This window comes from Chrysemys picta, chromosome 6 (assembly GCF_011386835.1).
Source record: "Chrysemys picta bellii isolate R12L10 chromosome 6, ASM1138683v2, whole genome shotgun sequence".
Taxonomy (NCBI): Eukaryota; Metazoa; Chordata; order Testudines; family Emydidae; genus Chrysemys; species Chrysemys picta.
Window position 1 is genome coordinate 80,317,428 of NC_088796.1, and position 22,939 is coordinate 80,340,366.

Below are 22,939 nucleotides of genomic sequence, written 5' to 3' on the forward strand. Positions count from 1 at the left end.
TCACATGATTAAGTGCTTTGCTGAACTGGGGCCTAGACCTGAAAACTGCACCTCATCACATTGAGTATGTTAAGAAACTAAAAGCCATTCTGCTGCCTCTCCAGCTTCTTTAATACAACTTTTCAGATTTGTAATGTCTGTTACTATAGTATCTAAGTCTCATATATTGCAGAGTTGGTCATGAATTATCACTTCTGTTTTCATCTGTTCTCTAAAATAATGTGTTAGGACTAGTAATCAAAGTTTCAGAATGTTTCTCTTTGGCTGTTCGCAGGCAGAAGATGAAAGAAATCTCCAAGTGCACATTACTGCAGGAAATGGCCTAAGATGACTGGAAAGAATTCCTGATGAGGTTTGGCCAATTTAAAAATTTGAATTCCGTGGCTCCACAAAAGGAAATATTATTTTGTTCAACTATACAAATAAAACAGGTGCAGGGGCCTGTCTTAGCATCTTCTCAAAGGCAAAAAAAAAAAAAAAGACATTCCCTCTAGACTGGCAAACTTTCTCCTTTCCCAGAGGCACAATAGTAAAGAAAAGAGGGGATTACATGCAGGGCACACTCATTATGGCTATAGCATAGCTATGGCAAAGTTTGATTTATGAAAAAAACTTCCCACAACCATTCCAAGGCAAATTCTCATCTCATTCACACCAGTGTAATCCCATTGAAGTCAACAGGATTTAATTGATTTCACTGAGAGATGAATTTGGCCTAAAATATGCAAAAATATCCTTGTTCGGTAGAAATGCCTATGCACAAGATCCACTCAAGGTGATTTTCACATGGAGTACATGCTACCTTATTTGATAAAAGCCTGATACCCAGTGTAACATTAAATAATGAGGCAGAGCAGACTTTTGGTTGGTGCACAAGTTTGGGAATCTGGAGATCTAGGTCTAGAGCTACCTCATACACTGATTTGTTGTTTGACTTTTGACAAAATCACTTAATTCTTTTGTGCTTTATTTCCCCCTGCTCCAAAGAAAATAACACCAACCACCAGACCCAGAAAGTCCTCAAACTCTTGAAGAAAAAGAGAAAAATGTAAATCTCAAAATATTTTCCATATAAATCTCATATACTAGGGTACTGATTGTCTTTTTCAAAGCAGTACAGGGGATATAGCCACACATGTTCCATTAACAATAATGCTTTGAAAAATCTCAACCACTATTCTTAATGGCATAAATGCCTATGTGAAACACAAAACTAAAGTGCAATCAAATATTTCAAAAAATGTGATAGTAAAGAATCAGCTCCATTGAGACCAAAATCAGATTAATGATTTCCAGGATGATGAGCTCTGTTTTTAATTTGGGATACCGTAAAAGCCTTCCCACCATCAGAATAATAGAATAGATAATAGTTTGGCTCTTTAAGCAATTTTAACTTTGTGTGACCAAGGATGAAGACAGGAAAGCCTAAACCAAACAACTACGCCCTAACTGACTTGCATAACTTTTGGGATATATGGAAATGTAATTTTTAAATTTTCCTGAGAACCTTAAATATTCAAGATTTGTGTTCCAGTAATGAATAGCACACCATTTAGAAACGGACAGCAAGTCTGGGTTTTCTTTTTGAAGCAGAATCAATATTCTTCCTCTAATCATAGCTTTAACAAATATTGTGAGTGAGAATACTCAAACTCTGGATTTCTTTTCTTTGTTGTCTAGCTTTATTCTTGAATGTTGTTTGCCAAGAAATGAAGACTTTCTTCATTATCTGACAGCAGAGAGCCTCTCTCTCACTAATATAATGGTAGTACATTTGGGGCCTGGTCAAATAACAGTCTCAATAGGAGACTTTCCATTAACTTAAATGTGGTATGGATGAGGCCTTTTGTTAAAGTCCCTGAAGTTGAACAGGTTTTTCTTGAAGTGATTTTTTTTTTTAAATTAGTTCTTGCATTCTTTTGAATTGCTGAAATATGATGTCTGGAACCAGGAACCTGTGAAGGATGAACTTGGATGGTGTTTAAAAGTGCACACAGGTGAGGAACAATAATTGTTTCCATCTCTGAATGTATTCATTTCTATATTGCCTTATGGAAAGAAAACCCAGACACAGGAACAGTTCTGACACTATTTTGCAAGCAGATTTTGAGCATCTTTCTTCACACTTTGTTACACCTCATGTACAAATGAGTAGAGCTGTGTGAATAACTGCTGTTTAGGTCAGTGACAAAAACCAGAATCAAAAACTGTTTCAGAATTTTTCTTGGCAAAATGAAAGTTTAAAACAATGGTTTCAAGTCCAATTAAATGTTTTGCCCTTCTATTAAATAAGATAATACTAATCACCAGACCCAGAAATCCTCAAAAACACACACTCTAGCTGGTTTGCCATTTCATCCAGTAGAAGACAGCTCCAGCCAGGAGTGTTTGGTTTATCAAGATCATTCTGGTAAGAGTTATGTGAAGGTTTTGTAGCAAAAGCTCTAAACCAGATGAGGCTAGTTACCTCAGTGAAATCTACTCAGATGCTTGCAAAAAAAAATAATCATGTTTATTATTATTTTATTTTAAACTGAATCTCAGACATAGCAAAGATAAGAGATTAAATTAATGTTTTGCCTGATGCCATCTATCTTTGTCACTAGGGTTTTGTTATGAATCAGACAAAACTTTCTGGTCTCAGGGCTGGTCTACACTGGGTGGGGGGAATCGATCTAAGATACGCAACTTCAGCTACGCTGAAGTATCTTAGATCGAATTACCTGGGGTCCACACGGCGCGGGATCGACAGCCACGGCTCCCCCGTCGATTGCGCTACCGCCGCTTGCTCTGATGGAATTCCGGAGTCGACAGTGAGCGCGTTCGGGGATCGATATATTGCGTCTTAACGAGATGCGATATATCGATCCCGGATAAATCGATTGCTACCCGCCGATACGGCGGGTAGTGAAGACGTACCCTCAGAGATATTGCTGAAATGTGCTGTTTTCACAACATAGCCAGTGAAACTTGCTGGATTTATTTGATTTTTCACACTGATTTTTTAAATTAGTATGAACACAAAACTCAAATTAAAACCAGGGAGTCATGAAATTGTAATCAAAATCTGACAAAAGGATCATCATGTAAAAAAAGAATGCGTTTTACATAGCTCATTCTTTGGGTCCTGAGATTTTTTTGAAGTTTACATCCTGTTTGCAGCATTACCAGCTCCAGTCCTGAGCTATAACATGATCTCCCATTCCACTTCCCTGAAACAAAAGTTCAAAATAATAAAGAAGGATTTAATTATAAGAGGCTGCTGTGGAACTATGAAGAAAACTATTTGTTTGACAAGGTCTCTGTACATCTGTTCAGAGAAGAAGAGGAAAAAAAAAACTTGGTAAGCTTTTTTTTTTAATCGTCGTCATCATCTCAGGAACAGCCTGGGAAATGTGCCAGTATCCACCATAGCTATAATACAATGAAAATATATTTAGAGATGTAGGTCCTGAGCAGATTCCAGTGAAATCAATGGGAGTTTTGCCATGAACTTAAATGAGCATGTCCTTGAAGTTCAACTGTGGCTACAGCTGGCAGTAAGGAATGGTGGAAGTGTTCCCTAGGGGGAGGTCCTGGAGGATTCCACTACCTCCAAGAAGAGAGGGGGAGTGGGAAGGCACTATCCTATTGTGGGATACAATGTGAGCTCTCTCTCTCCCACCACACATAGCTAGTATGGAGAGGAGTTGGAGCCTCATCCCTACCCCCCCCCTCAAAAGGATAGTGCTGAGAGCAGTGCTAGCTTGTAGGAATCTTTTCATTCAGGAAAGGACAAGGAGCAGTGTTTCCTCCAGAGTGAGAGTCCCACTCCAATGGGGATGGGGGTTGTCCTTGAAGTAGCCTCCAGACGCAGAAACCCTAGCAGCAGGATTCCTTTGGAACCGCACTGCCAAGTATATGAGTGCCTAAGACCCAGAGCTAGTGCAGAGACATTCAGCCTTTCTACCAATGGCCCTGTACTACTACTGATCCATGTGAATCCCCAAAAAAATCTTTGGGTTCTATGGGCATATCCCGTTCAAACAGAACTTTGTGGACCTTTCATCCCCTTTTGGTCCTTCCTGTGTATTTTTGCAGAGCAGTGGATGATCAGACTCAAACTTGGGGTCTCCTTATTGCTCCAGGTTTTTAGGAAAGAGGGAAGTAATGCTATGCTCCCCCCTTCCATTCACTTGTTTCTCCTCATCTGAAAATAACTATAAAACAGGCTAATAGTATGGGAAAGGTGGGTTTGGTATTTCTAAAGTGCTTTAATATAATATTTTATGCTTTAATCTCATTACTGTAAAGGCAGTATTTTTTTGTTCCCAGGCTGTACAGTTGAAGCTGGCCTTCTGGTTGGCCAAGTGATTCAGTCCCATTTGCTGGTTATGCTGGAAATAAACAAGCCTCAGTAAGGAAACTGCTAGGAAAGGAGATGTGAACTTTGATACATGGGATCTCATGGTGATAGACCAGGATGGCTTTGTCTACTTCACTGACAGGATGGGAGACATTTCCAGGTGTAGTACTGAGATTATAAGATCAGTGAATTACTACTGGATGCAGTCTTGCATACAGCATTTGGTTATTGGGTTTCATAACACACTTTAGAACTTGCTGAATACCAGTTTTGCTTTGGCAGAAGAATTTAGGGCCTGATCCAAAGCCCACCGACGTTAACAAGAATCTTTCTGTGGGCTTGGAATCCCATAATGGCTGTCTGTGATATGTAGTTTAAAGGGTGGAAATAAAAAAATATCGTAGCACAAGCAAGAAGGTAACAAGCTGTGATTTCTGTTGAATGGTTTGTTTTATTATTACTTCCTCCTTCCAAGCCAAGCACACTAGGTCGTCAATTTTGTCTACCCGTTTCTTCCAGTCTCTCATCTAGATTATTAGCTCTCAGGGGCAGGAACTGTCTTCTTCGTTTTAAACTACACCAAGCACAATCGGGCCCCGCTCCTTGATACTGTAACACAAGTATACCCACAATATGTCATCAGTGGCAGTGACCATGGGATTTTTATTATGATTTTTGAGTGAGTACTATCAGTATGCTCAATATTTTACACAAAAGAGATGGAAATTGTAATGGACCCAGCAGATTAGAATTGAGGTTAGAGAGCATTTTCCAGGAACATAACACAGTGGCCAGAAGATGTTTATATTTCCATGCAATGTGGTTTGGTTTTTTTAGGCTGGGCTATGACTGTCGTATTACAGTGGATTGGGCTTAGTGCTCAATCATGAGGTCATGGTTAGCTCTAGGTTTTACCCTACATTAAGTAATATTTGGGCATTCCCCCTCCCACATCTTCCTCAGAAGGACTTCATGCACCTCTCCCCATCTTCTCCTCAGGCAGCATTCTACCTGTTCTTGAGCCAGCCTGACCCTACCTCAAGGTATATCATTTGAATTTCAAATAGACCCAGTTAACCAATGTAAATATATGGATGAGTTTCAGAGGTAGAAGAGAGTTAAAGAGGACCAGGAGAGGCCAGAATCTGATAATCCGTTGTATGGGCCCTGAGGCTTTGAGGTGCAGTAAGACAGCAGCCTTAGGACAAAATTACAATCCCATAACTTTTGAAGTGCAGGGGTTGCTCCCTGCTGGCGTTTCCCAAAGTACAAGTTCCCACAAAGAGGCAAAAAGGCATGGAAAGGAGTGTGTGCGACAGGGCACTATTAGTAGTACCCTGATCACTGATATTGCTGCAACATGAAGAAGGCTGTAAATTTAGCTATGATGAGCAATTAAACACTTTCTGTTGGGGGATTATGAGCACCTGGGTGGTAATCACTGGGTTAATAATGCAAGGGGGGATATAAATGGAAGGAATGGGAAGCTCAGAAGGAGAGATTGAGCTGAGGATTGAAGGCTATAGGGTAACTGCCTTTTGCTGTTATACTTTTTAAGGAAGGACTAAATACACATATGGTGAAAAAGTAACAAGCTGGTGTGTATCTGTAACTGTGAGGCCACATAAACTGGCCAGGCAGTGCAGCACACTGAGTTGTGACAGGCAGAGCTGTCCCTAGGGTACGGCAAATCAAGGCTTCCACCTTGGGCTCTGTGCCGTGGGGCGCCCCGCAGGAGGGTGAGTGAGGTGAAGTGGTGACAGGGGGAGGTGGGCAGGAGAGGAGGAGCCCCCTACCAGAACCTCCCCCCCCACCCCAGCAGTCTCCACTGTTCAATGCCTCCCTCTCAGCGCCAATTGTGGCTCAGATGTTTTGCTCACAGCATCAGGAGGCACTGGGGGTGGGAGGGGAGAGTAGCGTGGGCACAGCACATTCTGGGGAGGAGGTGGAACTGGACAGGGAAGAGGTGGGGCCTTGGGGGAAGGGGTGGAGTGGGGGCAGGGTCTGGGCAGAGCCAGGGGGTGCTTAGAAACTCAGCACCTACGTCCCAGGGCCCACACCCTTCCCCTGCCAGGATGGCCCTGGTGACAGGTGCCCTATGTCAGGAAGTATGCAACAGCCCATCAAGGGATGTAACAGTCAGCATTTGGTCCCATGTAGCATTGAGCTCTGGAAGGCTTTCTACAGTTATGCACTGCCCCCAACAGGAATTGGGTTTTAAAGGCATACATGATCCCCAAATTAAGATAAGAGCAGGATGAGACTACAACACAGGGAGGTACTGGAGAAGGGAAGGATAAGGGAGAAGACAAGCTGATCAGTTGCAGGGGGAGGGATTGTATTAAAAGGGAAAGAAAGAAGTTAGTGAAGGACTTAAGAATTGAGAAAAGCTTTTTCACTCACTGAAGGGAAGCATACCAGGTAGATCATCTTTTAAAAACGGTTAGAGTAGCCTTGTGCTTAGAGTGATCAGATAGCAAGTGTGAAAAATCAGGATGGGGGGGATAAAAGGTGCCTACATAAGACAGCCCCTCAATAGTGGGACTGTTCCTATGAAATCAGGACATCTAGTCACCCTACTAGTGCTACTTTGTAACATTAGTAGATGTGCTGGTCCAGAGAATCCTTTAGAATAGCAGTGCCCTCTACTGGGAAAAGTATTTTGAACAGACATTTCTTTGAGGAAAAAGATTATTTCTGTTCGTAATTACTCATGAGGTGCTCATTGTGATGGAGCAGCCCCGCGCTGCACTAGCCCCAGCGGCGTCAGACCGGTAGTGCTGACAGAGGAAATCCCGCCCCGTTCGTACTGGGCATGCTCCAGATGCTCATTGAGTATAAAAGGAGGGAACTCAGCTCAATCGGGGCTGGCGGCTGCAGGGGAAGGACCTAACTGGGAAGCTCCTGCAGAAGACCTAGCCGATGCTCTTAAAGCTGCTAGGAACAGAGGCTTCTACAGGCCGGCACTGAACCCCTACTGCAGGAGGAACCAGAGGAGGTGACAGATCCGGAGACTCGCGGAGAACCCTGGGATCGGTGGGAGACCCCAACTCCCAAGCCGGTAGGGAGTGACCTGGGAGAGGTGATGGACTGGTACCTTGACCCCGGTAAGCCTCAGCGTGTTTCGGTAGGACCCCCTTGCTGAGCCAGTAGTAAGGTCCTACGGCCCTGCAACCAGGGGTGCTTACATGGACTTTGGCCACTAGGTCGTGCTGCCCTGCAACCAGGGGCGTAAACCCTCACACTCATGTACTGAAGTATGAAAACCTAGATAAGACTAGATGAAGAGTGTCAAGTCCTCTCTGCACATTCAAACAACCCTAACCACAGGAGAACTGCCATGGCTCCACTGGACAAGGGGAGGCACAATGGATCTGGTTACATTTATTTGCACTGAGTGGTAGCCTGGGTTTATGGCCCTTCATTTTATTAAGCAAAAAGCCTAATACAATACAGCTAATGCTTTAATATAAAATAGACACAACATGAAGTGTCTGTCTGCTATTGTAAAGTGAACTGATCTCATTTTTGGAATGAGTTTTGGAAGTTAAAATTTTAAAGGAAGGCAGTTTAGTGCATGATGATGAATTGAGTTTATTCTATATTTATTAAAGGGCATTCACACTAGAAGGATAGTGAGAAGGTTCATAACCACTAAATATTTTAGAAAAGAGGCTATTTCTTTAATTTTCTTTCTTCACTACCTCAAGCTTTTGAGCAATGTTGAACCTAGACCACAAGTTACTTTGGGTAATCAGCTAGAATCAACCCCAGGTTGGTAGTGATTGAAAGTTGTTGTCTGGCAACTTGTCAGTTGCCTGTGTGAAGTGACATGGTTCATCTCTGTCGTTCCTATAATAAAAGCTGTCAGTGGAGTGAACTAATTGGCAAACTTATTGGCAGTCTCCGCAAAGAGGTCAAAGTCTTAATGGGCATGGAGAAATAGGGGAGGGGAAGGAAAGGAGAGGGAGTGAGTTAATCATTACAGATTAAAAGAGGGAAAAACCTGAAGAACTGGAAGTCTGTCTGAGAATGAAGACTAACAGAAAGCCTTGACTACATTTTAAAAAGCTACAAACCAAAGGCTTTCCAACTTTTCCTTTAGTGTGGACCACATCTTAGAGACTATTCCACCACTCCCCTTCATTTGTGACTGTATACAGTCCTTCTCCATGCATTTGTGATTACAACTGCCCTGCAGAATCAACTGCAATTGTTTATATAGCAAAGTAACATTAGGAAAGTGTTTACTATATTTGTAATGTCTTTAATGAAACTTAGCAGATAGAAATAGGACCGTCAGTGCCATACACTCAGTCAGGTCTCTGCAGACTACCAGCAAGTATTCCATAGACCACAGTTTGAACTTCTACATTAGAAACATATCAGCTTGGCTGGATTTTTAAATAGAGATGAAAGAAAGTTTGCTTCTAAATATCTAATTCTTATACTCATTGCACTATTATAGTAATCATGCACACCAAGCAGGTAATCAGCTCTCCCCTTCAAACTGAAGCCATTTTATAACAGACATCCATTTTATTCAGTAATTACTTTTATTTACTTATCTGTAATCTCCGTTGAATAATGCACCATATCTGAATTATGTTTTTTTAGGAAGGCATGAAAAGTACTACAACTTTTAAGCACTGGAAAGGACATCTAGTGAATGAAGGATTAAATCCAGAAGTTAGATTTATTTATTTATGATGAGATTGCAAAACCCTATATTGCTTTGAGGAAAAAATCTGCAAAAAGGCAGCTTCTGGTCAAATATGGCTGTAAAGGGTACATCCAGGACATTCTGAATGTTGAAGAAAGGTATTGTATCTTCTCACATTCTTTACATAAAAAGAATATAAATTGTTTTTGAAGAGTCTCAAATCAAAGCCAGTATGGGCATAAAAACTAAATTACCCTCTTGCTGGCAGAGTTGGTCCCTGAAGAATAAGAATGAAAAACAAAGTTTGTGTGGAGTGTGGAAGCTGCAGTACTGCTATATATTGTTACTTTTAAATGTCCATACAGGTTTTATATGGCATGAGAACTTTTCACCAATTTGAATACCTATTTTTGTATTACTAGTAATAGTGGATTTGGCCTTACTGGTCTTTTATTCCTTCCTTAGTAGGGCAGCTTCATGTTGCTTCTAGAATTCAAGAGGGATAACTTTGTATTTCCAATGTTAAAACTCTACACAGCTAACATCAGAAAAGTATAAAAAGAATGATCTAAACATACTGAACTGGGGTTAAATAACCAATACCAGCTGACGCTAGATATTATGCAAATTTAATTGGTATTTTATGTGATGACCAAGTTACTATGTTTTTATATTAGATACATTGTTTAAAAAGAATCTTCATATTGCATATCTGAGAGCAACAAAAGTATGACTGGAAGACCTTGGTCATGGAAGAGAAGACACATTCTCCTTCATCTTCTCTAATTGTCTGTTTCTTTAGGAATTGTCCCTGTAAACATCAAATCAGTGATGTAAAGTCTGATGTATTGCTCTGGCTGCTTTAGCTTTTGAGGTTAGCTGACCCAGTTTAGTTACCTTAGAAGATTTTTCTTTATAGGGGCACTGACTTCTTAAAAGAATCTTGTCTGAATGTTTTTAAACCTGCTGTTATGACGGACACAACTATAACTGAAAGATTAGTCATTTCCAATTTGTTTACTTTGTGCATTTTATGGTACTTTGACTGTACAAAGTAATGGCTTCCCCCAATTAGTCAGTTTCCCCTGTTGCTTGTCTCACACAGTAACAAGTTAGAGTGAAGCTATGCACAGAAAACAAAAGCCCCACAACAAAATTTACAAAAAGTGCATTTTCTTTTTCATGATTAGGTTTCAGGTTCACATGTGGCTGGCAAGATGCTTGGGAGTTAATGAAACCGGGAAGAAGTGCCATCCTAGCCCTCTAGCTGCTCCCCAGGCCCATGGTGGGAGTTGGAGTCCTTCACTCCTCTTGGCCTGGTAGGGGCTTGTAATGGGGCTTTGCCGAGGTTCATCCCTCAGCGGGGCTGTGGGGTATCCCACCGCTTCGCTGTCAGTCCTGGCCCTGCGGTAGTGTGGGACAACAAACACACTGTTAGGGGCTCAGGCCCTTTAGGCTGGGGCTGAGCCAATAGTTCTATACAGACGCCCAGGCACTAAGTCGGGGGTGGGGGTGGCAACCAAACAGTCAGGAACTCAGGCCCTTAAGTAGGGGCTGAGTCAATAGCAAGAGGTCCTAGCCTCTCCAGGCCAGGGAACAGGGGGAGTCTGCCACCCAAGGAGTGGGTGGCAGAGGGGACGCAGGCCCTCCCACTCCACTGTGTCCCAACCCGGGGCCCTAGTGGCGGTGGAAACTCGCTGCTGTCAGTGGGGATCCTGGCCTCAACACCCCAACATAGGCTCTGGCAGTGCTGCAGCCAGACTGGGGTCCGCTGCCCCCGGGCTACTTCCACACTCCCACTCGTAGGGTACCGCTAGTGTCCTCAGCGGTATCTAACAGCATTGGTTCCTCTGGGTAGGTAGCTGGAAAGGGGCAGGCTCGGCTCCTCCTCGGGGTAGCTGGAAAGGAGCAGGCTTGGCTGGCCCGGTGCGACCTCAGGCCGGCCGTGGCCTGCTGCTGTCTCCCAAGAGGGACTGGTTCTCAACTGAGCTCTGCAAGCGGGCTTTTATACTTCCAGGGCAGGCGCAGGACCCAGTGGCTCTGCCCATGTTGGTGTTATGGGAGGTTCGTCCCTCAGCGGGGCTGTAGGGTATCCCACCGCCTTGCTACAGGGCTCCTTGTTCTGCACAGCCATTCCATCTGGCTTCTGTCCAGGGCTGGGTTGATGCAGGATTGAATTGTCTTGATTACTTTTTTCTTTGTTTGACAGAGGCAGAGAAGGTGAAAAGAAAAACCATGAGGGAAGGAAGACAGACAAGCATTGCTGATAACCTGTGTGCAGTCCCCACCCTCATAATTTACTTCATGAAGATTAGGTACATTTACCAGATTTTGGCATAGGCTTCCATAATTTGCCTTTGGGGAGCTCCCAAACTATTTATTCAATACTGACTTCTGTGCCTAGTCGTGCTGACTTATACTTGTGTGGCATGTATATAAAATTAGTGAACATTGTGCCTATTTAGGGTTTTGATACTTACTACAGGAAGTGCCAAATATTTTACATTGTGTAACCAGTTCAGTGCTCTGCTAACCCCATGTCATGACCTGGAAACTCCTGCATTTTGAAAAAGAATACTGTCTACCCCTGAGATGTGTGAATGCTTTTGAATGTTTTTGCAACAGCTGCTAGAAGTAAAGCTTCTCTTCCCCCCCCCCCCCCCCCCAGTAAAAGGCAATAAATGTGGGGAGTTTCTCTGGGAATGAATAGTTTTTGTAAATTGGGTATGTTCTCTTTAACAGAATCCTTCTCCCCAACCGCCATACTAGATTCACTGTTTGAGCATCTTAACCATTATCTTTTAGCCAAGACTGAGAAGAAGGGTTCTAGCCCAGCTCAACTAACAACTTCTCCCCCCCCCTCCCCAGGACAGTTACTACAAACTTTTATATCATCTGAAAGACTGTCAAATAGGGGTTCCTCCTAAAAGATCTCCAGCTAAAGAGGAAAGGGAACAAGGGATGTTGTTAAAATGAAAGTCTTATTTAATATTTCACATTTCAAATGCTTTACCTATTTTTAACTTCTTTTCTCTGTCTTTAATAAAAATGTAAAGGGATTTGTAATGATGAGTTTTGCCATGGTACTAAATAGGCTGATGTCTCTGTGTACTAAACGTGGTTTAACGTTATTTGATGTTGGACAGCAAATGGGTCATGTTAACATCTTTGACTCTCTGGGCCCATTTATTCCATCTAAATTAATAGAACAGCTTCCTTACCCTAATAAAACCTTTTCCAAAATAGGATTAAAGAAGTTTTTTTCAGAGATAGGCAGCCAGACATTTTGTCCAGCTTTAAATGAGATGCACATTATCAGAAGCAAAATAAAGTCACTTATGAAACTATTTAAAAGAGGATCCACTATTTGCCTGAGGGCAAACTTGAGTTATTCAAATAATTTGGCATCCATAAATTGGAAGCATGCAAGGTTTCATTTTCTTTCAGTAGATCTTGTCAAGGAGAAGATTGCTCTCATATTTCTGCTTTAGGGCATGGTAAAAGGGAATGGCAAAGAAGAACTTGATTGAAAGAGACTAAGCATGTTGTGGAATTCCTGCCAAGACATGCCCTCTCATGCTTATTGAGAATCATAGCAAAAAAATTAGATGAAAACTATCATTTACCTTTCAGTAATAAAAGGTGCTGTACTACTTATGCATGCAAAAGTTTTATCTGGTCTGTGAAGCACAGGCAGAGTCATACTAGATGCCACTCACACTTTAATACACATTAATAATTTTATCATTATAGTTTGTAGTATGCTAATGCTCTGCATAGATAGCTATTGAGTAAATTTCCAGACATGCCTTAACTTATTTAGGTGCTTTTGAAATATTTACCCATTGTCTCAGGCAAACTTTCCCTGGAAAATCTTGAAGCCATACAGAAATGAAGTGATAACATAAGTGTGTACCATTGGGCATGGGTACATGCTTAAAAGGATGGTCTTGATCCATAAAATTTGGATCCAGATTTTGAAAGTCCAAGAGTGCCAACCTGGGGATTCATCCTATTATAGAGACAGAGCCCAGCTGTGAAATTTAGAGTCAGCTCCTGGTTTCATTTCTGATCCCTCCAAAGTTTGGAGCATTCACAGCTGAAGTGTTGGCATGGGTTTATTTTTAACACTCAGTCATATTAAATGAGACCAAATGCAGGGTACTGTTATAATACAAGCCCAAATACTATGTAATCTTACTGTTATTATATAATGCGTCTTTTTAAAATTTAACTTTTGAAAAAAGTGTTTTACTGCACTTCTTAAAGAGAAAGTTCAGAGTAGAAGATGAATGGGAAACCAAAATTTCCTTTCACAACAATTTATAGGAATTATCTTTAAGTACTTAGGGGTGTTATATGATGGAGCCTGAAAGCCAATGTTGGATCCTAAAGAAATTATGTTGGGTCTCTATTTACTTCTCTCTTCACCTGTCCCTTGTGATCATCCCATCCAGCATGCCACTTTCCAATAAGGTGCTGGTTATCAGTGACCATTTAAAAAATAAATAAATATATATATTTTTGAGATGTGTGATCCAAGAGAGCCAATTATTCCTCTCCTGCCTGTTTATAAATCCTGTTTAATCCCACTATTCTGCCTGGAGGTGGATACAGTCGGTCAGACTCACTATAAGAGAGACTGGGACTGGCTGGACAAGGAGACTGGGGGCACATCTACATTACAGCAACACTGCTGTAGCTCTGTAGTAGACACTACAGTGATGAAGGGGTTTTTCTATCACTGTAGTAACTCCAACTCTCGAAGAGGCAGTAGCTAGAGTTGGTAGAAGATTTCTCCCATCCACATAGATGTGTCCAGAGTGGGGATTAGGTTGACCCAGCTACCTCACACAGAGTGTGAAATTTTTCACAGCTGTGAGCAATGTAGCTAGGTAGACTTAAGTTTTTGATGTAGACCAAGCCTGGGAGATGTGCAGGGGCAGGTTGTGACTGGGAGCCATGAAGGGGGAGGGGAGGCTGGGACAGGGACCGGGACCAGTCAGAGATACAAAGGAGGTGAGGGTGGGTTGGACGAGGAATTGACGGGCTGGACAGGGAGATTGGGACAAGGAAGCAGTGAAGAGGAATGGGGGTTGGGGAGGAGAAGCAAATCTGAAAAGGAAGGGGGGGTGCAGGGACAGAAAAGAAAGAGCAAAGAAGGGGAGACAAGAAGCCATGAGAGGATGGAGGAAGGTGACTGAAATTGGATGAGAAGCCCAGGGTAGGAGACAGGGACTGGAGCCCAATCAAAGATAAGGAGCTGGGAGTGGGGGAAAACTAGGATTCACTGTACAAGATGACTAGGGACATGGAGTGAGTAATTTGTGTGGGAGAACTGGGACAGGCTTGGTAAGGAGCCTGGGATGAGAAGCCTCAGGAGTGGAGATTGGGTAGACAAAGAATGAGACTGGAACAAGGAGGCCAGCATGTGGGCAAAATATAGAACAAGTTGGAAGGAAATGGGCAGAAGAAATCAAACTTGAGGAGAACAGGCAGACTCCTTTCAAGAGCCTATAATGGAACACAAGATTTATGAGTTTCTCTACCATCAGCAACTATCTGTGAAACCCACTGCCAAAACATGAGGGTCATCTTCCCCTTATTGCTGGTCAACAAACAGGGTGACAATCTACTATTACTATCAGTTACTCAGTGAGTTCAAGCGGCAGGGGTGTGTGCAGTGGATATAAAAGTTCCAACCCTGCTGATGACCCATGGAGGTTCAATATAATGCAACATGATGGAATTTGGAGTTTTCTGGGGGGGGTTGTTTCCAGTTTCCTTTTTTAGAAACCTAGGAAGTTACACAGGAAAGCTATATTAAAAGATTATTAAGGTTGCAAAGTCAAGCACTCAAAAGTTAGGAAATGCTAGCATTAAGGTTGCCTGTGCAACCTTTATTCAGGCCTCTAATGTATATGCATACATATACGATAAACTTTATTTCCATTATCACATACTATTTATTCTAGAAGACTCCTGCCTCATTCAGTGCATGGGCCTATTTTGTTTCCAAATCCCCCAAAAGAGCATTGTCTACAAAACCAAAAGGGCCTCCCCTTCTACAGAGGGGGAGGGACAGAAAAGAACATTGACATCAACTGATCCTGGGGGACAACAAATTAAAAAAATATGAAGGGAGTGCACATCAAGATTTCAAAGACAGGGTTGCAGAGCAGAGAACCCCAGACAATGCCCACTACTCCTCAAAGGACTCCAAGGAGCCAGCAGATGCTCCTTGGGAAAGAGGAACTCTTTCTAGAGATGTGATGAAGGAATGGAAACAGGCTTCACAGTTACAGAGCACCTCCCTCACTGAGCTTCCTCCTCCTGGTCTTTTGGATAACCATGTTGGGCTGTGCCAGGAGGAGGTTAATGATGAGTTATCGCAACTTTGTGGGGCCATGGATGGAGTGTGTTAGACTAAGGGTATGTCTACACTATGAAATTAGGTCGAATTTATAGAAGCCGGTTTTATAGAAATCGGTTGTATACAGCCAATTGTGTGTGTCCCCACATAAAATGCTCTAAGTGCATGAAGTTGGCGGACCGCGTCCACAGTACCGAGGCTAGCATCGACTTCCGGAGCGTTGCACTATTGGTAGCTATCCCACAGTTCCTGCAGTCTCCGCCGCCCATTGGAATTCTGGGTTGAAATCCCAATGCCTGAATGATGCAAAACAGTGTCACGGGAGGTTCTGGGTACATGTTGTCAGGCACCTCCCCCCCCCCCCCCCCCCCCCAGTCAGAGCAACGGCAGACAATCGATTCGCGCCTTTTTACCTGGGTTACCTGTGCAGACAACATACCACGCCAGGCATGGAGCCCACTCAGCTCAGCTCAGTTCACCGTCACCATATGTCCTCTGGGTGCCGGCAGCCGTGGTACTGCATTGCTACACAGCAGCAGCTAATAGCCTTTTGGCAGTAGACAGTGCAGTATGACTGGTAGCCTTCATTGGCTATCTGGGTGCTGGCAGAAGTGGGGCTGGCAGACGTGGGGCTGCATTGCACACAGCAGCAGCCCCTTGCCTTTTGGTAGAAGATGGTATATTACAATTGATATCCATCATCGTCGTACTGCAGTGGCTGTCAATCATGGGCAGTCTCGACGATGATGGCTATCTATCAGTCGTAGTATGCTATTTTCTGCCAAGCGCCCAGAAGATGCCGAGGGCTATCAGTCATGCTGCACCGTCGTCTGACAGCTTAAGATGTAAAAAATAGATTTGTTCTGTATTCATTTGCTTCCCCCTCCCTCCGTAAAATCAACGGCCTGCTAAACCCAGGGTTTTGAGTTCAATCTTTGGGGGGGGCCATTCTGTGTGACAGTTGTTTGTGTTTCTCCCTGATGCACAGCCACCTTTGTTGATTTTAATTCCCTGTACCTGTACGCCATGTCGTCACTCGCCCCTTCCTCCCTCTGTCCGTCAGATACTAGTTTTGCGCCTTTTTTCAGACTAGACGCCATAGCACTGGGATCATGGAGCCCGCTCAGATCACCGCGGCAATTATGAGCACTATGAACACCATGCGTATTGTCCTGGAGTATATGCAGAGCCAGGACATGCCAAAGCAAAATCAGGACCAGCCGAGGAGGCGATTGCAGCGCGGCGACGAGAGTGATGAGGAAATTGATATGGACATAGACCTCTCACAAAGTACAGGCCCCAGCAATGTGCAAATCATGGTGTTACTGGGGCAGGTTCATGCCGTGGAACACACCGATTCTGGGCCCGGGAAACAAGCACAGACTGGTGGGACCGCATCGTGCTGCAGGTGTGGGACGATTCCCAGTGGCTGCGAAACTTTCGCATGCGTAAGGGCACTTTCATGGAACTTTGTGACTTGCTTTCCCCTGCCCTGAAGCGCCAGAATACCAGGATGAGAGCAGCCCTCACAGTTGAGAAGCGAGTGGCGATAGCCCTGTGGAAGCTTACAACGCCAGACAGCTACCGGTCAGTCGGGAATCAATTTGGAGTGGGCAAATCTACCGTGGGGGCTGCTGTGATCCAAGTTGCCAGGGCAATGAAAGACCTGCTGATATCAAGGGTAGTGACTCTGGGAAACATGCAGGCCATAGTGGATGGTTTTGCTGAAATGGGATTCCCAAACTGTGGTGGAGCGATAGACGGAACCCATATCCCGATCTTGTCACCGGAGCACCAAGCCACCGAGTACATAAACCGCAAGGGGTACTTTTCAATGCTGCTGCAAGCCCTGGTGGATCACAAGGGACGTTTCACCAACATCAACGTGGGATGGCCGGGAAAGGTACATGATGATCGCGTCTTCAGGAACTCTGGTCTGTTTCGAAAGCTGGAGGAAGGGACTTTCTTCCTGGACCAGAAAATAACCGCTGGGGATGTTGAAATGCCTATAGTTATCCTTGGGGACCCAGCCTACCCCTTAATGTCATGGCTCATGAAGCCGTACACAGGCAGCCTAGACAATAGTCAGGACCTGTTCAACTACAGGCTGAGCAAGTGCTGAATGGTGGTGGAATGTGCATTTGGACGTTTAAAAACGCGCTGGTGCAGCTTACTGACTCACTCAGACCTCAGCGAAAAGAATATCCCCATTGTTATTGCTGCTTGCTGTGCGTGCCACAATATCTGTGAGAGTAAGGGGGAGACATTTATGGCGGGGTGGGAGGTTGAGGCACATCACCTGGCCGCTGATTACGTGCAGCCAGACACCAGGGCGGTTAGAAGAGCACAGCAGGGCGCGGTGTGCATCAGAGAAGCTTTGAAAACGAGTTTTGTGACTGGCCAGGCTACGGTGTGAGACTTCTGTTTGTTTCTCCTTGATGAACCCTCCGCCCCACCCCCCCACCTCACTCTACTTCCCTGTAAACCAAAAACCCAACCCTCCCCTCCCCCTTCGAGCACCGCTTGCAGAGGCAATAAAGTCATTGTTACTTCACATTCATGCATTCTTTATTAATTCATCACACAACTAGGGGGATAATTGCCAAGGTAGCCCGGGATGAGTGGGGGAGGAGGGAAGGAAAAGGACACACTGAAGTTTAAAACTTGAACTCTTATTGAAGGCCAGCCTTCTGATGCTCGGGCAATCATCTGGGGTGGAGTGACTGGGGGGCCGGAGGCCCCCCCACCGTGTTCTTGGGCGTCTGGGTGAGGAGGCTATGGAAATTGGGGAGGAGGGGGCTGTAGCGGCGGTCTCTGCTCCTGCTGCCTTTCCTGCAGCTCAACCATACACTGGAGCATATCAGTTTGATGCTCCAGCAGCCGGAGCATCGACTCTTGCCTTCGTTTGCAAGCTGACGCCACCTATCATCTTCAGCCCGCCACTTGCTCTGTTCATCCTGCGATTCAGCCCGCCACCTCTCCTCTCGTTTATATTGTGCTTTTCTGTAGTCTGACATTGACTGCCTGCACGCATTCTGCTGTGCTCTTTCAGCGTGGGAGGACATCTGGAGCTCCGTGAACATGCCATCCCGAGTCCGCCGTTTTCTCCTTCTAATCTTCACTAGCCTCTGTGAAGGAGAAACATTTGCAGCTGGTGGAGGAGAAGGGAGAGGTGGTTTAAAAAAGACACATTTTAGAGAACAATGGGTACACTCTTTCACGTTAAATTTTGCTGTTCACATTACACAGCACATGTGCTTTCGTTACAAGGTTGCATTTTTCCTCTTATATTGAGGGCCTGCCGGTTTGGTGTGAGAGATCACTCACGCAGTGCCAGGCAACAGATTTCGGCTTGCAGGCAGCCATGGTAAGCCACAGTCTTTTGGCTTTTTTCACCTTCTTAACATGTGGGAATGGTTTCAAACAGTAGTGCCCTCATTTTCCATACCAAGCACCCGTTGTGTTGGCCATTTAAAATGGGTTTGCAATGTAAAAGGAGGGGCTGTGGTTCCCGGGTTAACATGCAGCACAAACCCAACTAACACCCCCCCACACACACACCCAATTCTCTGGGATGATCACTTCACCCCTCCCCCCCACCCCGTGGCTAACAGCAGGGAACATTTCTGTTCAGCCGAGCAGGAACGGGCACCTCTGAATGTCCCCTTAATAAAATCACTCCATTTCAACCAGGTGACCGTGAATGATATCACTCTCCTGAGGATAACAAAGAGAGATAAGGAATGGATGTTGTCTGCATGCCAGCAAACACCGGGACCATACGCTGCCATGCTTTGCTATGCAATGATTCCAGACTACATGCTACTGGCCTGGCGTGGTAAAGTGTCCTACCATGGCGGACGGGATAAGGCAGCCCTCCCCAGAAACCTTTTGCAAAGGCTTTGGGAGTACATGAAGGAGAGCTTTCTGGAGATGTCCCTGGAGGATTTCCGCTCCATTCCCATACACGTTAACAGACTTTTCCAGTAGCTGTACTGGCCACGATTGCCAGGGCAAATTAATCATTAATCATTAAACACGCTTGCTTTTAAACCATGTGTAATATTTACAAAGGTACACTCACCAGAGGTCCCCGGTGTGCCCTCAGGGTCTGGGAGCACGCCTTGGGTGAGTTCGGGGGTTACTGGCTCCAGGTCCAGGGTGATAAACATATCCTGGCTGTTGGGGAAACCGGTTTCTCCGTTTCCTTGCTACTGTGAGCTATCCACATTATCTTCATCCTCCTCTTCCTCGTACCCCGAACCCTCTTCCCTTTGTGTTTCTCCAGTCAAGCACACGGTTGGGGTAGTGGTGGCTGCACCCCCTAGCATGGCATGCAGCTCCGCGTAGAAGCGGCATGTTTGCGGCTGTGCCCCGGACCTTCCATTTGCCTCTCTGGCTTTGTGGTTGGCTTGCCTTAGCTCCTTAATTTTCACGCGGCACTGCTGTGCGTCCCTGTTATGGCCTCTGTCCTTCATGGCCTTAGAGACCTTTTCTAATATTTTGTCATTTCTTTTACTGCTACGGAGTTCAGCGAGCACTGATTCATCTCCCCATATGGCAAGCAGATCCCGTACCTCCCGCTCGGTCCATGCTGGAGCTCTTTTGCGATCCTGGGACTCCATCATGGTTACCTGTGCTGATGAACTCTGCGTGGTCACCTGTGCTCTCCACACTGGGCAAACAGGAAATGAAATTCAAACATTCGCGGGGATTTTCCGGTCTACCTGGTCAGTGCATCTGAGCTGAGAGTGCTGTCCAGAGCGGTCACAATGAAGCACTGTGGGATAGCTCCCGGAGGCCAATAACGTTGAATTCCGTCCACACTACCCCAATTCCGACCCGCTAAGGCCGATTTTATCACTAATCCCCTCGTCGGAGGTGGAGTAAAGAAACCGGTTTAAAGAGCCCCTTAAGTTGATAGAAAGGGCTTCGTCGTGTGAACGTGTCCAGGCTTAATTCGATTTAACGCTGCTAAAGTTGACCTAAACTCATAGTGTAGACCAGGCTTAAGCAAGTGAGGTGGTAGTGCAACCAGAACCCGAGTAAGGGGCTGCAGCCTGGCGCACTCTGCATAGATGTGCTCCAGGGTCTCCATCTTGCCACAGAAGGGACAGGTGTTGGGGAACTCCACAAATCACACTAGCCACACACCCAGGAGGGAGGGAGCCACCAACTAATATCCCCAGTGGTCAGTGGAGCCAGAGTGGAGTAGAGGTTGATCCACCAAGGCTCCCCACCCTCCACAGGTGGCAGCAGGTCCTCCACTTAATATTGAGAGAGGACATGAGGGCAAGGAAATGGATAGTATGGAGCAGGAGCCTGGGTGCAGTTCAGAGTTGGACGGCATTCAGCCTGCTCAGGTGGTTTATGAGAGGGGCCTGTGAGCTCATGGGACAGGGTCCCAATGACAAGCACCAGAGGGCCTGGTGTGAGGGGTGGGCAGGGAGCACTCTTCTGCATGCAGTGGTCAAGGAAAGCAAGAGAAACTGGAGCACACAATAGGAGACATAGTGGGCAGGCCCATGCACTAGATGAGCACTGTGGGATCCACCCAGACCCTCGGATTGTAGTCCAGGTGGTCTCAGAGTCTGGTCATACCAGATAGGATCATTCTCCAGTGCACCAAAGGGGACTCCACCACCTGCACATAAAGATGGGGTGTGTAGCAGGAGTTCAAAGAGGAGATCCTCTTCCTTTGTGGCTGCTACAAATTTAGTCACTGAGACTAGCTTCCAGGTCCTGGTAAGACTGGCAGCTCAGCGAGGTCTATGAGAAGACCTCTCAGGTGGAGATAAAATAGTTACTAGTTATCTTGGAGCCCTCAGAGATAGGGGGGGAAGTTGTTCACCATCACTCTCCCTGCTGGGTTACCTGCACTGTAAAGGAGTCTCTGCAGGGCCTGAAGTGAAAGGTGTGGAGCTGGCTGTGGATGCAGAGCAGGCCCTGTCCACTTTCCTACAATGGGAGGCTAAGGACACCCACAGAGACAGAGTGCAGCACAAGCTAAAAAAACCTCTGAGTTCTTCAACTGGAATTGGCCCAGGGTCAGCTCAGGGTGTTGAACTGGTGCCAAGCCATAGACACGACCAGATGGTTGAGCACCACTGCCCTCCCCAGAGTGAAAGGCACCAGAGAAGCTCCATCCACCTCTCCCAGCAGTCAGCCACTCTGGCCTCTAGATCACTCCAATTCAGCAGCAGGAAGGGAATCAGTGGCAGAAATGTATATGCACAGGTTGAACAGTGGACTTGCACCCTGCCACATGGTATGGAGCACAGGTGGGAGAGAACTCCCCTGCCACCCATCCCTGACCACAAGTGGAGGAGGCTGCTTAATAGATGGCTTGGCAAGCCTTCATCTGTGTCTCTCTTGCTTCGGACCATGAGAAGCATGTCATCAGCATTATTGGGGCAGGCAAGTCTAGGCCTACCCATATCTAAAGGCCCACCCCACAGTTAAGGGAAAGGGTCCACTAAGCCAGGCTACAATGGAGTTCTTCGGACAACAAATGCGGGGACAAAAAACAAACAAAAAACCCAGGAATGGGAATGAGGTCAAAGATGAGGGATTGCTGGGGGGAGGGGAGGGAGGAGGGAAACCCAGACACCACCCACTGCTCCTCTAAAGGTGTCTAAGGAGTCAGTGGACACTACTCAGGGGAACCCTGCCCAAAGATGTAATAAAATGTGGGACCAGAAATAGGCCCCAGAGTCACAGAGCACCTCCCTGTCTAGCTTCCTCTTTCAGGTATGACAGATGGCCCTCTTGGTCAGTGTCCGGAAGAGGCTAACAAGGGGGTCCTGTGACTGTGGGGCTGCGGATGGGGAGGGTATAGCTCAAGAGGTGCAGGGAGAAGTGCAGTCAGAACCTCAGTAAGAGGTACATGCCTATGCTTACTAACCAACAAAGGAGCTGTCAGCTGATATCCCTGGTGGACTATGGAACCAGCATGGAGTATAGACTGGCCCACCAGGGTTCCTCACCCGCCTCAGGTGGCAGCAGGTCTTGACACTTGGTGTTGGGATGGGACACGAAGATGAATAAATGGATGGTGTGAAGTACAAGTGCGTTCAGATGTTTCCTGAGAACACTTCAGAGGTGGACTGGGTGGATGTTGTTCAGCTGATTTAGATTGCATGTTAGGGATGGCTGGGGAGGCCTGTGGGGAGGCCTGTGGGGCAGGGGACTGCTGGTGAGTTCTGGAGGGCCAGGGTGAGCAGGAGGTGAGGATCACCCTCCCACTAGACCCGCACAAGGAAAGCGAGAGAACCAGGAGGCAGAGCTGCCCTCACGTCCTGGAGCACACAAAGGGGGATGCATGGGGGTGAACAACCCCATGCACTGGCTGAGCTCCACAGGGTCCACCCAGTCCCTCCGGTCTTAGGCCAGGAGGTTTCCCAGTCTGATGGTACCAGCCAAGATCACCTCTTGTGCATCAAAGGGGACTCCACCACTTGCACACTAAGGTGTGGATTGTGTAACGGGGGTTCTGCTAGGATGTCCTCCCCCTTAGTGTCTACTATGGACCTGGTCACTGAGACTAGCTTCCAGGTCC

The 22,939-nt window shown here is 45.7% G+C and overlaps 1 long non-coding RNA gene across 2 annotated transcripts; it reads left to right on the forward strand.

Moving 5' to 3' along the window:
• The first annotated feature begins 7,190 nt into the window (after positions 1 to 7,190).
• Positions 7,191 to 12,997, forward strand: LOC135984348 (uncharacterized). Of its 2 annotated transcripts, XR_010602284.1 has the most exons (4): positions 7,191 to 7,452; positions 8,963 to 9,166; positions 10,199 to 10,327; positions 11,218 to 12,997. It is a non-coding gene; the product is annotated as an uncharacterized LOC135984348 (long non-coding RNA). The 2 variants fall into 2 exon arrangements; XR_010602285.1 differs by lacking the exon at positions 10,199 to 10,327 and having other exon boundaries at positions 7,192 to 7,452.
• The last annotated feature ends 9,942 nt before the right edge of the window (positions 12,998 to 22,939 follow it).